At 41.7% G+C, this 16889-nt stretch overlaps 1 protein-coding gene across 5 annotated transcripts in view; it reads left to right on the top strand.

Moving 5' to 3' along the window:
* The first annotated feature begins 220 nt into the window (after positions 1-220).
* The window catches only part of MAP3K2 (mitogen-activated protein kinase kinase kinase 2), a 46353-nt gene continuing 29684 nt past the window's right edge, over positions 221-16889 (top strand). Inside the window, exons 1-2 of one of the 5 annotated variants that reach the window (XM_052674571.1) lie at positions 221-887; positions 2413-2568. The gene's annotated coding sequence lies outside the window, so the exon portion shown is untranslated. Of the gene's footprint in view, positions 888-1985; positions 2569-4823; positions 4924-16889 lie in introns of those variants that run through there. The other 4 variants (XM_052674574.1, XM_052674576.1, XM_052674573.1 and 1 more) reach the window with 4 other exon arrangements.

Raw genomic sequence — 16889 nt, 5'->3', positions numbered from 1 at the left:
GAGTGTCCACCAGATGTGTTCTGTCCAAAGGTGCTTGTCTTTCTGTCTTTAATTAAAATACTGGAATGTGGTGTTTATGGAGTCTTTAGTGCTAGTTTTTGGGGGCAGAGAGGAGGGGTGTAAAATAAAATAAGATTTTTTTCCAAACTGAGTGGTTTTGTTTTGTTTTTTTTTTTTAACTTGGTGATTGTAAAATGTTCAGGGTGCACAGAATTTCTGGAAGAAAATGCATAGCAAGTGTAGTAGCCCTTTGCATTTAAGTCAAATTAATTTGAGAGGTTTTTCTATCTTCAGAAGTCTTAACCCTGTTTAACTACACTTAAATTATTAGGGAAACTGAATTTCACATTTGACTATGAGCTTCTATGACATATGAAATGTAGATTTACCACTAAATGGAAGTGATTTGATGAAACAATTGCTTCTGTTTGTAAATTCTTGTTCTTTACAGGATTTGAGCACAAAGGTAGAAATATTTTTAACTTGCAAATCTCTTTAACTTTGGAGTGTGAATATTCATGAGGGGGGGAGTTTATAAATTTTGATGATGAAACGCATCACTTTTGCGTGTGAAATAGAACATCAGGAAGGGTAGCATTCTCTGTTGTGGGAGATGTGTTCAGCTTCCTTGACATAAGCTACTTCACAGGTAAGAGCTGTAACAAATTTTGGGCTGCGCTGAGTAAAAGGAACTTTTATTTGACCTTGTCTTCTTCAATCTCCAGGCAAAACAATAGATGTCTTCAGATCTAAGCCAGTTCTTTAGAAGAGGCTTCTTCCTGTGTGTCCTTTTCTTCCCTGACAAGAAGCTGAAACAGCCAGTGTGTGTGGAGCCGTAATGCACTGCAGGTGACTGCAATAGGAGACATACTCAGAACACTCTAGAGGTAGGTACAGCATATGAATACAGAAAATACACCCTTGAAAGGTGAAGGGAAAACATCAGAGTGCTTTCTGCAGTATGTTTTTCTATTTTTTTTTAAGCTCCCATGAGGTTTGCTGTGAACAATATCAAAACATTACATTATTTAGATATTACAATAGTGGCTGCCTTGCTGTAATGATTTGGCAGTGCTCACAGCCTTCCCCTCACCCCCAGCTCACCACTTCTTGCATCAGTAAGGTAATGAAGTAATTAGTGTTCAGAATGGAGAATTACATTGGTCCTTGGCACTTCAGTGACTCTGTATGCAGACAAAAATTATTCTAAAATTATTTTTTTTTTTTTAAAGTTTCACAGCACCTTTTAGAAATAGGTGTTTTTTTCAGCTGGCAGCACAAATGTTTCAGACTTCTGCTGTGCATACTGCAGATAATATCAGCTGAAGCAAAGCTCTTCCTATGCTACTGTGACAACAACCCTTGATCAAACGGCATTCAGGGTTGTGCGTTTTTTTTTTTGTTTGTTTTCTTTAAAGGGAAAGAAAGGTGATAACAAAAACATCAGACACCCAAATCTTATACAGGTCAGTGAAGTTCAGGGAAGATTGTTCTGTTTTTATTTATCTTACAAGGCGGGTGAATGTGGGGAAAAAGACTGAGAAACCTTAGGAGACATTGAGGAGACTGATGTTTCAGACACTGAAATTTAAACATTTACTGTCCAGTGCAGATGAGCAGAGTAGAATGTCAGAATGTTACAGTCCAGTAAAAATCTCCTAGGTTGCTTTGACATTTACCTCTGGTAAACTTTCTCCTACTCTGCCTACCTACTACCATATAATCATTGAACTGATAAATGGGCGCTTATTAACTGCTACCTTGCTGTGTGGTCCAGTGTTATGTCCGAATATGTTGTAGAGCTTTGCATTTATGAAAACAGTGTAGTTCCTCAAAGGGGATTTTTTATAAGCCTTCTGTCTTATGCTTTGCAGGAATATTAATTATTCAGATATAGACTGATCAGTTTTACTCTTCAGTAATGTGTGCTCTGCCTTAAAGTAAACAAACAAATGAGGCAACAGTTGCCTCTTACAAGCTTTTGTAGCTTAGTCTTCTTCTGAACAGTTGTATAGAACATCCTATACAATCTTTAGGAAAGCATGCACATATCTCACTTAGCAGGAATGCATTCTAAAGTGAAAATTTAGTATGATGGGAGATGTCAGTCTTAGTAAGAAATGCATCTATTAGGTGGGAGGAGGAAGTCCCTTGTCAGATATTTGTGTCTAAAGCAGTCTGAATTACAACCAGGAATGTTGATATTTTTCCTGTGTCATTGCTTTTTGTTTCATCTTAAGTCTCAAAGTGGTGGTAGATAGGAGCTTCCTTAGCTGTCATCTCTCAATTGAGATCTTTTTGTTGTCTTTTCTGTCCTCATGTTGAATAACTTCTTTGGGTGGTAAAGGAATTAGCTGCTGTAAATGCTAGTCATAGCTTTATGCAATCTGAAGAATTTGTTTCTCACTTCAGATCTCAAGTGTGGGCTTCTAGGTGGAAAGGTGTAATAAAGAACTGTTTGCTCTGTCTTTTGGCATCAACCTGACAATGATGGTGTGTTTGCATTGGAAGTAGATGGAATTTCAGAAATCCTCCTGTCATGGAAAGACAGAGCTGCATAGGAACCAGGTAGGACCAACAAAGACATGAACTAATGTGGTTTGAATCCTTGTGGGCTGGATATAAATTTATAAACAATGTTAGCTCTTCTGCTTATGAGGGGGGATCTTAATTATGCAAGGCATTCTGGCATCACAGACTTTACACTAGTTATAATTCCTAGGAGAAGCTGTCTTAACTTCCCTTACCCACTGAGTTTCGAAAAGCATGTTCCTTTGCCAGTTATTACACCTGATTAAATCAGCAGTTTCAAAGATTTGTAACTATTATTTTATGGTTGTAGTAAAAAAGATGGTAACAGCATGGTAATATAGTGCCAGCTATGGGAAGGAGTGGCAGGGATACAGACCTGGCAGGAGGGGGAATGAGGGATAACAGTGTAGCCACTAGAAGGAGTTGGTTTATGCCTATTTGAAGTGGTTAAAAGCTATAGCTTTAGTGTTAACTAATAGAGCCACTTGTCTCAAGCAGTGTGCTAGGTGAGAACCTCTTACTGCAATGAAGTATTGGTTCTGGAATCAAGATAGAGCCATGCTGCCAGATTGCAGTCAATTACTTGAGTAGGCTATCCTAAGATGTGCTTACCCTGTAATTTCCACCCGCGCTCCTCCCAACATCCATTGCTTATGTAGTGTTTGTATTGAATGCATAAATAACTAATATGCTTTATTGCAACTTCTGTCATCTATTTTTATCCTCTTCTTTTTCCATATCAGCAATCATACTGTTTTGATAAGCAGTGTTTTGCTCCAGTGTTGTTACACCTTATCTTAGAACCATACCCCTGGGTTTGGACTGAGCTTAATATGAGTCAGTGTTGTAAATACTGTGTTGATTTCCTTATATATGATATTATATATAATATACATGTATGTGTGTACATTAACTATAAACACTGTGTATGCTTTATATGCATATATACACAAACATACATACATTATTGTATTCTCAAAGTCAATATTTGGCTGCTAATCTCACTCCAAATGCTGAAATTGCTGTGTTCTAGATATTATCCCACATTACTGTGGCGTACCTATGGGGATGAAGTAGAGCACCCCTACATGGCTGTGGTGATGCACTGAGAGTGCTCTGTGCTATCAGGGCTTTGTGCAGAAATGCAAAGGAAAGGGGCAGACATTCTTCTGCAGTCTTTGCAAGCTTCATGTGTAGCAAAGGAAAGCAGTCCTCAAAAACTACTTAATACTAATCCTTCCATGAATGAAATCAATTTGCGAGATACTAAAACTGACAAATAGCTGTGAACAGGAACATGAAGGCAAGGGAAGCACTGGAAGTGTTCTCAAAGCTGTGTAAGCTGCTGTGGATCACTGACTGTGCTTGGTGGTGCAAGTGCATCACATGCAGTCAGCATTTTTCTTGGCTCTTTCCCTGTCACTTAGCACAAAAGGTCACCTCTTAAGCTTTCTAGTTGAAGACTTTAGGTCACAGCAGGCATTTCATAAACAGGCTGACAATTTGGCCAATTGTAGAACAGCATGTCATAACATAGAAGGATGACTGCATCTCCTTCATGTCAGTGTTCCAGTTCTTAGTACAGTACGATTCAGAGCCTTGTGCCTTTCTTGGATATGCTCATCTCCAGGTCTGTCTCCAGCGCGCTCCTGTTTTCTTAAGATGGTAACACTTGTTTTTATTGTTCTGCTGCATATATCAGTGGCAGAGCTACTTTGCAGTCTTTTCAAGCTTTTTGTGTAGCAAAGGAAAGCAGTCCTCAAGTACTAACTCCCAATACTTCTCATTGGAGACTTTCGCAGTTGTAACCGTCCTTGGCCCTGCTCTCTGCTCGCACGCTGCCTTTCCCAGCAGCAGGTTTGGTACACCTGTGTGTAGCACAGAAAGCAGCGTTACAGCAGAGCCTTCCCCGCCCCCGCGGTGCGCGCGCTCCCTCAGCCGCGGCTTTGCGCCGCCACTTCCTGCGCGTGCGCAGAAGCAGCCGGCCGCCCTCAGGCCGTGACGCGTTCGGTGACGTCTCACGTTCCTGCCCTCCTGCCGGCGGCGCGGCGACGTCACGAGTTTCGGCGGAACGGGAGGCGGGGCTTTCGCTTGGCAGCGGCTGCCGTCGCCTCACGCTTGACGGGACGCCCTCCTCGGCCCGACCGCGGCCCCGTCGGCCCCCCCGAGGGCCCCGCCGCCTCCTCGCCGACCGGCCGCTCCGCGCCTCCCGTCCCCTTCCCCACCGTGCGGGCCCGGGGCCCTTTCCCCCCCGCCTCCCGGGGGGGGGTGGGCTCCTCTCCGGAAACCTGGCCGCTCCCTCCGCGCCGCCTGCTCCGCCGGGCCTGCGCCCGCCACCGCGGGGCAGCGCGGGGGGGCCCTCGCCGCCGCCCGGCCTCCGCCGTCACACAGGTCGGGCCCGGGGCCGGGGGGCCGTGCTGGGCCGGGTTGGGCCGCGGGGAGGCGCGAGGGGGCGGCGGAGTCCTGGGGGTCTGAGAGCCGCGGTGCTGCCGTAGCGGAGCCGTAGGTGTGGGTCAGAATCCGCACGGTGTTTCTGTGGAGGGATAAAAAAGAAAAAAAAAAAAAAAGTGAATGCGTGGTGATTATTTTTCCCCCCCATTTGCCTTTAAGGTGCACTGGGGCACCCACGAGGATTTTTTTTTCCTCTGGTTTCCTCGGTTCATAAATACGGTTTCGGTTCTTGGCTGTGGAATTATTGCGTTAAATAAGCAGGGTGCTGCTCAGCTGCATTGTGTCCTCTCTGTGATGGTGGTGGAAGGCGGCAGGGGCTGCCCTGAGAGAAGGGGCCTTCGGGCCATGCGGGAAGCGTTTCTCAGATATTTTTCCTCCTCGAACAATGCAGCACGTTGCGGGGTGCAGGAGGCCTTCAGAAACGTGTGCCTGTGCCTATGGCAAAGCCTGTGTGTGCAGAATGAACGTCTGCACGCTGATCTCGCACAATGTCTCTGCCTCCTCCATGGCGTAGCGCTTATTAGCAGAAAGCCCAAGGAAGTGTTCTGTCCTATGGAATTCCTTTATGGATCGTTTTATGGGGATGGGCGGTGATGAGTTGGGATTTATGTGACACTGCAACACCTTAGAGGAATTTTCTTGTATTTTTGTTCCTTACCCTTCGTTGTCATTTACAAATAACAAAAGTATTTTACAAAAAAAAAAAAAAAAAAAAAAAATCCCTTCTTGCTCACACTGTTTATTTTATCTGCTTTCTTCCACATATATTCAAAGATGAAAGCTTAATTATGTTTCTGGCTTTATTTACACGTTTTGGTCTGTCACAGTTGCCACCAAAATGTATTGAACGTGGTTATTGATTCAGATAGTGAGGCCGTGTGTCATTGATTTGGGTTTGCTTTTTTTTTTTTTTTTTTTCCCCCCCAAGGTTTCATTCTGTTTTGGTAAAGTAGAATAGCAAAGTGATATCAGTCAAATTGACTCATTTCTGGAGAGAAATGTGTGCACAGTCTGTGTTGTTGAGCAGCCAGTCGGTGAGCCGTCTGTCTCCATGAGCTGTCAGTGGTTTACCTGATACTAATGGAAGACTATGGGGAAGAAAACAGATGTTTCCAAATTGCTTGCCTTGGCATGCTGAGGCTTGTAAACTGTCAGAGGAAACTTTCTCTAAGAGAGTTGTGGTATTTGGGAACCCCAAGAGCTCTGCTGACACGTGTAAATAGACAGGTGCTTGGGACAAGTGGAGTTTCTTTTAACATAGCATAAAGAATTGTGTTTTGTTGTATAAGGTTGACAGTTACAGTAAGAAAGCTCTTACCTAATTTTTGATTGTTTGTTTTCTTTGTTTTGATGAGCTCTTAAATGCTTTTCAGCAAAAATAGCTTTTCCCATGTGGCTGCAGATCCCTCAGTGTGCTCTGGTTTGCAGGAGAGCTGCTCAGGGTGCAAAGCCACAGCAGTTAAAGATGACTGTGGTGAGATGCAAAGGGTGTTTGCTTTATTATGACAATACAATTTTATCCTGGAGAAAGCAAGAAAAGTAATCATGCTGTAGGTTTAATACATGCTTCTAGTTTTGACTTTGCATTTCTTTTCTTACAGTTTCCTAAAGTAAAGTGTTAATATTTAGACCCAAGTCAGGTTTTTAAGGTTATTATTAATTTTATTTAAAAAAAAAAAAAAAAAAAAAAGCTTTGATTATCAGCAGCATAGATATCAGTTTTTGTCTTTCATCTGAGTTATCTTCCTGCAGGCTGGCTTTTCACATTGGCAAACTCAGTTGGAAGTAATGAATAACATGTAATTTGTTTTTGCTACATTGTTCAGTGCCTCCTGAGCATTCTCTGAGCTGTAAACCCTGAGTTCTTATAAGCTGCTACATGGGAATGATGAGAGCGATTTCCTCTGTTGGTTTTCCCCCTCTCCCTCCAAACACACTGAAAGGTGTTTGTGCCACCAGGGTGGGAGCAGAGCAAAGGACAGATGATTTGGAAAGCTTATTTTTGGATCATTGCTGTTATGTTTGACATCTGTATAGACCCATCGATGTAGTAGGCAATCATTAATTGCACTTTGTTATTTTTGGGGAACTTAGTTTCATGTTTATGACAAGCCTAGATGGGGTTCCTTGCTAATGTACATATTTCTATTAGTTTATTTAATTACCAAACATTAAATTTGCTGTCCCCAAAGTTTAGAAATTAAGTTTAAGCTTTGGCAATTCAGACACATAGCTGATGTAGTATTACATTTAACAAATCTTAGTGACATTTTATTAACCACAATTTCTGTGTAGGAGTAAAGATAGTTTTATTTTTTAAAGACATAAATTGCTGCTTTAGCATTCTGATATTTTGTGGTGTTAAGAAATAGGTCACACACGCTCTCACTGCTCATCTGTTCCCAATGCTATTTTACAAGATGCAGCTGAGCACAGGGGCATCAGTCAGAATGCAGTGTGCAAGTTGTGCTTCTCACCAGTGCACATCAGTGTGAGATCTTGATTTCATACTGACACAAGTAGCTTGTGGGTGCTCGTTAGCCTGAGTGTTAGATTTAGAATACTTTTGCGTTGTTTTTTTTTTCTGAGATGTCTTAAATACATCCACCTTAACTGTATCTTCTGAGGAGCTGCAGAAGTTTTGGTATCAATGAATGGAGGAGAGGCGGGATCCTGTTGGGATCTTGCTCTTCATTCTTTGCTCTAGGAGATGCTTTCCCTACAAATGCATGTACAGCACAGCTTGAAGCCCGGCTTTGTGAGGTCACTTGAAGTTGGCCTTACTTGAGCCAGGCCAGAGCATTGTTTGCAGCATGCTTCAAAACGGTGCTGGCAGACATAACCTAGTTTTTCATACATGAGCAAAACCATTTTCTTCAGGCTGATGTTTTTTCTTCGCTGTAGCTTTGTTTTCAGCCTCTGTTTCCTCATCTTCTTCACTTCCTGGTCTTTCCTCACTCACTTTCCGTATGCCCATTCAGTCACGTATGTGTCTGCTTCTGTGCATTATCTGCAGTAGTAAAATATGCTGCTTTTGTGTTCCTGAAGTATTTTCTGCCAAGTAACAGTTTGACAGCAGTAGTGCTTTCTGTAACAGAATTCAAATGTTTCAGCTGTTGAAGTTGCAATGGCTGTAATTCTGAAGCTCAGGAATGATAACACTCATAAACAGATTTCATTTTGATAAAAGAAGGAATGACAGATGTGTAAGAAAGGATTTTATGAGGTCACTCCCTGCTCTGAAGCAGAAACAAATATTCTGATATTATATCTGATAAATGTTATTCTGATCTGGTCTTGAAAAGCTCCAAAGAGGGGAATACCACACCTCTTTGCTGCTCTATTTATAGCTGGCACATAACGTAGCTGTTGTTACAGTTAGGAGGCTTTTCTTAATATTTAACTTATGTCTGTCTTGGTTCTAGTTAAGCCAGTTAGTCCCAGTGCTCCTTCTATTATTCATGCAGGATGATGATTTCTGTACTGTTTGTGTTGTTTGTAGACATGAAGACCGTTCCTCTGTCTCTTATTTCGGACTTCACAAACTCTACCAAAAGGCCTTTTCTTCACCGATCATATTTTCTCCTGTTGTCATCAGCTCCCATTGGACTCTGATGTGTCTGCATCTTTCTGCAAAGTTCCCCAGTCCAAGACTTACTGCAGCAGAATAAATAACTTACTCTATAAGTTCCATCAGAAGTGAGGTGGCAGCCCTATTAAAATGTCACTTCAGGGTGTGTGCTCGTCTTGGTTTTGTGGTTTTAGTTTGGTTTTGGTTTTGGTGGGTTTTTTGATGGGTGTTTTAGTTTGGTTTTTTGGTTTTTTGGTTTTTTTTTTTTGGTTGGTTGGTTGGCTTTCAACAACATCATTGGCTCTTCCATTTGTTAACATGGGAGCTTGTATTAGCATCTGTAAAATCAGGTATCTTCCTTCATAAATGTGCATTTGAGTTATCTTCTTCCCGAAGGATAGCACCTTATCTGTGGTGAATTTAATCTTCAGGTTAGTTTTCTTATATAGGCCATACAGGACCAGGGCTCACTAAGATATTTTTCAGGAAAATGGGCCTTTTCTGCAGTTCCACATCTGTTTGCCAGCACGTGCAATTGCTCTGGTTTGGAGTGCGCGTCTGCTGCGTGATGGGAAGCCTGACTGAAAACAAGTTCTTCTGGGGTTCCACGCAGCTTCTGTTGGCAAAAAAAAAAAAACGTATCGTAACGTGGAAGGATTTTATACATTTTATTTCTTTGAAGTAAGTTGTTGTGGTAAGGTAGTTTATGTCGGTGTTACCATACCTGAACAGGCGTTCTGCCTTTTTGTTGCGCGCTACCACAGCCCAGTGATAAAGCATTCTCTTTAGAGAATATTTATGAAGTCTCTGTGCCTGTGGTATTACTGCTATCATGAATACCAAGTGAGACTTTCAAAGGAGAATTTACACGTTACTGGTGCTTTGACTGACAGGTCTTAGGTAAAGCCTTAATCCATAATGAAATCAGAAAAAACATACTCCAGCGTTCTTCTTCCAGTAATTAGCATGAGCAGATGCATCTGAAACTGCTCTATATTAACACAACCTCTTCTGGAGCTGAGGTCTCCAGAGCTGATAGTTGTAGTCAAGATGGGCAGTGTTCTGTTTTGTACTCATTTTGTTCATAGTAATTCCTAACATTAAATTTTCTTTCTGAGTGCAGGCAGACTTCAATGCTGAGCCCTTTAGTTCTTTTTCTTCTGTGTAAATTTGTGACTGGTTCTCCCCACACCATCACTTCCACTCATCTCTCCTCCGCTCAGTCTGTTGAAGAGCACTTCCACCACTTCCCCTAGTATCCATGACAGGCACAGTGTTGGCAGGTTTTTTACCTTGTTCCTGTTTCTTGGATAATTCAGAATCTGTTGAACAGCTCAGAGCCTTGTGGAAGCCTTTAGCACCCTGGTTCCATTGGAAAGCACGAATTTTGCTTGTCCTATATTTTAACCAGTATGTACATGCAGGGGTCTTTGCTCTTTGCTATGCCATGACTTACAAGAGCTTGTCGTCAGATTTGTTCTGGTACTGAGTATCTAAATCATAGTGACTCTGTGTCATTATGACACAGTGAAAGTGAGGACTGCTTCATGCCACAGCCTACTCTACTGGAATTATGCATATGTCCATTCTTTTTAGTTCATTTGGTACAGATCAGACCAAGGTATCAAGACCAAACAGCCCAGGATCTCAGTGTCACACATGCTATCTTTCAAAAGATCTTTTAAAACCCAGAGCTGCTCAGTGGGCAGTTTCAGCAGGAATTGCTGCTCCTGCCTTTGTGTTGGAGGTCCTGCGGTGGCTGCCTGAGGTCAGGTGGTTTGGCAGTTTCAGTCACCTCTTTGCCCTGGATCTCCTGCTTGGCTCTGCAACTCGGCTGGAAAGCAGCGGTTACAGTGGGCAGCAAGCTGCTCCTTTGACAGAAATGCAAACTTAGAGGAACTGTAGCCATAAACAGTGATGAGATGTGCTCTTGCACAGTGAACCTTTCCCTCATATAATCTCCCAATTTTTGAGTCTGTAAGTTACCACACTGGCTGTCTTTATGAGGATTTTTTCATTTTCTCTGTTGTGAAAAAAAATATTGACATGTGGCATCTTAGATGTTACTGTAATAGTTTGGTTCCACTTGCTGAGCTGTGTGCTGTGAAAGCAGTAGGCAGGAAATGTTCTGTAGATGCACCATCTTCATGCATTTGCTTTGGATGTGCAAAGCTAGTTTTTTTGTTTGTTTGTTTCATTTGGCTTCAAATGTGGTGAAAAACTGCAATGAATTATTTTCTGGTTCATGAGAAATACTGTTACCAAAGCGCAAAATGAGGAAAGGCTTCTGTGTTCGGTAGCTTGGTGGTATTTTATCATATTGGCTTATGTGGGGCATCCAGGTTAAAAACTGTGCAGACTGAACGTGGATAAAACCTTCAAAGCTTGTCAGCTTACACCTGCCTTGTTAGGTGAGGCTGCTTACCAAAGTGATGCACCAAAGTGGTTAAAAAAAACTCTTTGGATTTTGTGTAGCATGTGCAGTGTGTGTGCACAGTTCTCCCCCCTCCCGTTAATGTATGTAAGAATGCACTTGGTCAGTGTTTCAGTGCTAATATGGGGCCCTGGGTGCTGTTCCAAGCACAGGAGGTCTGAGTCTGTTCATCCCTGTGGCTCCTGGTTGGTTTTGCTACTCTGCGTGTTTGCTGTTGTTATTGCATGTTTTAGTGTGGAATTGGTGGTTGATTCAGCAGTGGTGTTTTTTAGACCATGTTGGAAATGTGAGTTCCAAGGAATAGCTCAGGTGGTCTGTAGCAAAGGCTGTTCCCTAAGGATTCCTTGATCTGTTGCAAAATTGAAATGGAAAATGAGGTATGTATTTTCATAGTGAAGATGTGAAAACGTCCCTAGAATGAGATGCTGTCTGTGCTGGTGGCACAGCAGGAAGCCAGGCAGGTAGCTGGTGGGTAGTGCTGTGTTCAGCTCTCTTGGTGCTTGATTTGAAATGGTAATGGTGTGATTTTTCAGCTGTGATTAAAACAGCTGCAACTGTGAAATCAGTGAGCGTTGTTTCGTGTGAAAGGTGCTGTCAAATACGATGATTACAGCGGTGAAAAAAGAAAACTTCTCAGTTTAGTCACCTGAAGACAGGTTCTAAGACTGGCTGTGGAAATAGATGGTGACTTTATTTATCTGGTTCGTTTCCCCCTGGCGGTTGTCTTTTAGCCTATCCTGGTCACAGAAGTGAAGGATGCACTGAGGAGGAGTTAGTTATTGGCATTCAGGGATGTGCTTCTGTCTGTGTGCAATCAGAAGTGAAATCGACGGTGCTGTGTGTAATTGCTCTCGTGTTAACTGGCATGCTCTGGCTGTGAGCAGCGCTACTCAGTTGCTTCTGAGAGAGCTTTTTCTCTCAGCTGTTTTATTTTTGCTTAAGGAATAATATGTGTAGGGTATGTGTGGTTCACTCTTCTAGTTCATGGGCACTCTTAACATTGAATTTCTTGCTTGTAGCAACATCTTATGTTGTTAGAGCTGTGAAGATGGCAGGAATTGGTAATGCCATTAGTGCAGGTAAACACAGACAGTAAGCAAACTTAAGCATTTCTGTGAACTTTGGCTTAACCAGTGACCTTGAGTGCTGTCATAAGGAAGTGAGAAGTACCGTGTTCTTTTAAGGTGTGTGCTGTGAATTCTCCTTGATGGGAGGGAAAAGCAGGGTTTTGTCTGCTGTCCCAGCTTGGATACAAATCATTCTGTTACAGTTGTGGCTGGTGATGCTTTTAATTGTAACATCTTTAGTCCCCGTTGTAAATATTTTGACTTTGCAGTTAAAAATGGAACTTAAACATTGGTGCCCCTCCTGAAAAGCAGCAGGAGGCCTCCCAAGGGGAGCAGAAGCTGCCGGAAGCACCCTGAGACCTTTGGAGAAGAAACAGAAGTGTTAAAATCCAGCTGTAAGGTTTGCTAGGACGCTGGCCTGGAGAGATTGTAAGGGTTAAAATTTCACCTGTTTTCTTTGAGAGGCCTCATATGGGGGGTGTTTAATTCATTTCGAGCAGTAGATTAGGACAAAGTTACCAACATCCCTAAAGTATTTTGGTCTGCATGTGTGCAGTTGTTACAATGATGTCTTGCTATACTCAGTAACAACGTAAACTTTTGTGTGATGTTAGCAGCCTTAATCTATTTGTGTAAGGCGCATCTTTGTTACTGGTGAGGAATTGTGAAGGTTTGATGCTGTGAGACTTCGCATTGCTGTGGCGATAATAGATTTCGGAGACAAGGGAGTGATTTGGAGGCAGTGATACAGATCTCTGGGGCTACAAATAACCACGTCTAGTGCCTTTTTATCACGTTTCATGAGGAAATGTGCTCTCAGATAGAAGTAGGGCTGGGCAATGGATAGGAGCAGGAGCAATCAATTTAGCTAGTATGTTCTACTGTAGAATTAGCAGCACTGAAATGTTCTGCAGGGTGTCACTGTGGTGTTTGTCCAGGAGTTTCATCTGCTGTGACCTTTCTTTAAATTAAAATGCTTTTTTTTTTTTTTTTTCCTTTTAATTATTATTTTCTTGGAATGGTAAACAGCTCATAAGAAAGCATTGTAACTTTTCAGGCAGACTTGCTTGAAGTGAAAGCAAAGTCCTTGTTCAGTTAGGTTGAGAAATTAGTTGTCAGAGAGGGTGCTTTGGCTGCTGCCGAAGCAATAACAGGTGCAGGAAATGAACTTCTATACAAGTTGAATTAGGTGAAGAAAAAGATCTTGCTGAGGAGAGTAGATGTTTTCTATTTGGGGTCAATGATTGCCTTATCTTTTTTTGTACTTGGAGTGGGTTTATGAAAGGCTGTAGCCAACAGAGGCTCTCGATGCCATTTGGAAAGAAGAGCTTCATTCAAAGCAGGAAACTTGTATTTAAGTGCCTTGGAACTCTAAATATTCTCATCTCCACCTATCAGCTGTAAAGGAAGTGTAGAGAGATTAGCATTCCTAGACTGCAGTTACTTCATGGATAATGCTCTAAGTGCTGAGATGCTTATCTCTAAAGTATCACTTTTCTATAAACTCAACAGCAGCTAAATTACCATTTACTTTGCATTTTTATGAGAAAAGTCATTTAAGATCTGTGCCCTTGCTTCTCATGTCTTCCAGGACTTTTATAACTCTTTCATATCACCATCATTGTTCTTGGAGCTGATCAATGGTACATGAAGGTGTCAAATCAGGCCAGGAACCAGCAGGTGGAAGTCTCACATGTGTCACTGACCATTGAGTCTTTCAGTTTATTCTCAAGTTTGCTTTGCAAAGCACTCTGAGAGATGAGCTTCCATGGTGTTCTAAAATGGACAGCATCATTTATACAAAGCACAGCAGTACAGCACAACAGCATCTTGTGATTTGTGGCTGCCTAATCATTGCCCATCTGTAAGGAGTCCTTTTTGTTGGGATTTTCTGCTACATAGGAAAATTGATCTCAGAATATTTTAATCTGTCAACTGAGTTTTCTGTTACTTAATTCAGATTTTTAAGCAAATAATTAAAATAACTGTGTGGAAAAGCACAAAATAGGATAATTGCTGTAATTAGTCCTGTTAACTGATCTCTAATCATTTAAAGAAGCTGTATTTTGCTCAGCACTAATAGCAGATCTTGAAACCAAAACATTTACTGCATTTTTGCTTTTAGTTTGCTGCAGATACCAATTATTACAGTATTTTATTCTCAACTGATGTGGGGCTAAATATCAGCTACCTCTGGCCTTTTCCTTTACCCTTTTCAGTTCTTTACGCAACATTTGCAGTTTTCCAGGTATATGCAGATATTTATAGGAATGGTCCAAAATGCTGATGCACTCATTTTGGGAGCAGTCTTTGTTAGACTCCTGTGCATGTCTGGGTCTTTATAACGTTTCATCTGACATCTGTTACCAATAGTTCATTGCATCTCTGAGCTGTTGCAGATGGGGACATTTCTGTTCCCTTAACACAGTGCTGTGCTTTGGATATATCCTTTTGGTTTGGGTTGTTTTGGTTTTTTTTCCCAAAGGCATTCAAAAAATGGACGCTGACCATTTCTTCCTATTTTGTAACAGCAGTTGCAGTCTCACCAGCTCAGTTCAGTAGAATGTGTATCTGAGGATTTGTTGTCCATCTAATGTAATTTGATTTTGGAAAAGAAATGGTGGTTTTGCATGAGTTGGAAGTCACTGATTTCTGAAGCCTGTTGTGCTGATACCAGTAGTTGGCTCAGGGTATGATATATGTTTCAAACTGCTCTATCTGTACAGTAGGTTAAAACAGCTCGGGGCTCTGAATAAGCTTGTTTAACTATGAGAGAGTGAGAAATTCAGGATAAAGTTTAGTGCTGACTAAGCTATAGAGTCAGAACAAGACTTGAAGTATCTGGAAAGGCAGAATCAAAGTAGTTTTGCAGGAAATGAATGAGGGATCTAATTTCTCTTTCTGCAGAAGAGCACTGCATGTGTTTTGTTTCTTGTTCTGTCAAACATTCTAGTGGCAGCAAGGTTTAGGTTAGCTGTTCAGGTTCTAATGGTTGGGTAATGATGTTTCTGAAAATATGGGTAGTTAGAGTGGGGAAAAAAAAAAAGCAGGGAATCCAGTTTGTGTGTTGTGCTGTGAATGGAGGACAGCAAGTCAGTCCTGAATTACTGCCCTGAGCTGCCAGTTGGCTGTGGGAGGTGCTGTGCCACACTGTCCCTCTTTTCCTTGCTCTGGGCATCACCAGGCAGCCCAGCTGTAGGTTCTGCTGTCTGCCAGCCCTCCCTGGTGCAGCCTCTGTATCTGCTGACCAGTGCAGCTGATCTCCCAGGTGGGATAAGATAAAGGCAGAGTGCTTCAGAATCCAGAGGGACATGTAGCAGAAGAGCCTAGGAGGGAGATATTACTGTTTTAACAGCTGCTTAGTTTGTTGTAAGAGTCTTTCACCAGTTCATTTTCAGTACCTTTGCATTTTAAAAGATCTCATAATGCTGTGTGTGAGAGAATATTAGTTATTTTATTCACCTTTTAAGCTTAGTTTCTTGTTTTCAAGAAGGGAATTTTTCTGAAACAGAGTTAACATCTGATGTGTAATTGTTGGACTCTAATTATTAACAGAGCTTTATGTTACCACCTTGATATTTTTCTTGTTACTGCTCTTTGCTTCATTTTTCCTGCCCTTTATGATTTGGGGTTGCAGATCCTTGGAAAAGACTGAAGTGTTTTTTGTCTGATGTTTGTGTTTACATTTGTATCAAATGTTCTCCTCTACCTCCCTGTGTGTGCAGTTATCTTTTTTTGGGTATCTTTAAGAATTTCAACAATTCTGAATTTTCACCCATGCTTGCCACGCTAAATTCAGGTCAGTTATGCCAATGGATATTTAGAACTGCGATTTCTCTGGGTGATTTTATGTGATCTTGAGCTGCCGGTTCCTTGTATCTATGAAGCTTTTGCATTTTTTATAACTGTACTCTGTATAGTTCTGCTGAATGCACCAAGACAGTTCATTGGAAGTAGTTTTGGAAGAATCTGTCCTGTCTGGATTATCTCTGCTCCAAACCTACTCTCAGTGACTTGTCCCTGGGATGCTGACAGAATCAGTGCCTGGCAATGCACCCTCCCTATGACTCCTGTGTGTATTTCTGTACAGGTAGATAAGGAAATAAAAATGAAGGGAAGAAACCATGAAAGCAATAAAAGAGCATTAAAAATGCACTCTATCTTTGTTTGATTTTTAGATTTAAAGCAAGAATGTGATGAGCAGTGCTGCACGTTATTTTTGGCTAATTGTTAAGTAGGCATGTTTGACAAGGTGACCATCTGAGGTGTTTCGTCGGCCTTGCTTTCTTTGGTTTATAGGAGTTGGTGTGAGGCTGAACACTGGATTGTTTAAAAGCAATATTTGGGGGTAAAACCACTTTGCCTCATTCTTCCTCTGAGTTGTGTCAGTCTTATCGTTCTGATTACCTGCTGTACAGTGCAGAGTTACGTGTGAATGCTGTTCTTTATATTTACCTGGTTCTTTCTGTCAGGTATTTTTGTGTACATGTCTCTGAGAAGCAGTGCTAACAAAGTTTGATTTCTTGTTCTGTTGGTTTAACTGGCTTATGCCTAATGTAGTGTAATCTCCAATTTAATCTTAACCTGTGATTAGGATGATTACAGTGCATCTCCTTTGGAGTTCACACTGCATTGTTTTACTTTGGTGCAATGACAGGAACTGTGAAGTTGTATCTTGTACCTAGCTTATGTCAGCCTTGCTAATTTTAGTGGAAATTTGTAGGGCATTACTATCCTGGGGTACCCTGAGCAGTGGTGGTAGCAGGGTAGCGAGCTTCAGAGGTGTGAAACAGCTTTCTGTAGAGCAGAAGTGTTACTGTATGCATTGGTTGCT

This window comes from Tympanuchus pallidicinctus, unplaced genomic scaffold, assembly GCF_026119805.1.
Source record: "Tympanuchus pallidicinctus isolate F22 unplaced genomic scaffold, pur_lepc_1.0 scaffold15, whole genome shotgun sequence".
Taxonomy (NCBI): Eukaryota; Metazoa; Chordata; class Aves; order Galliformes; family Phasianidae; genus Tympanuchus; species Tympanuchus pallidicinctus.
This window is presented reverse-complemented; position numbering and strand designations above follow the sequence as displayed.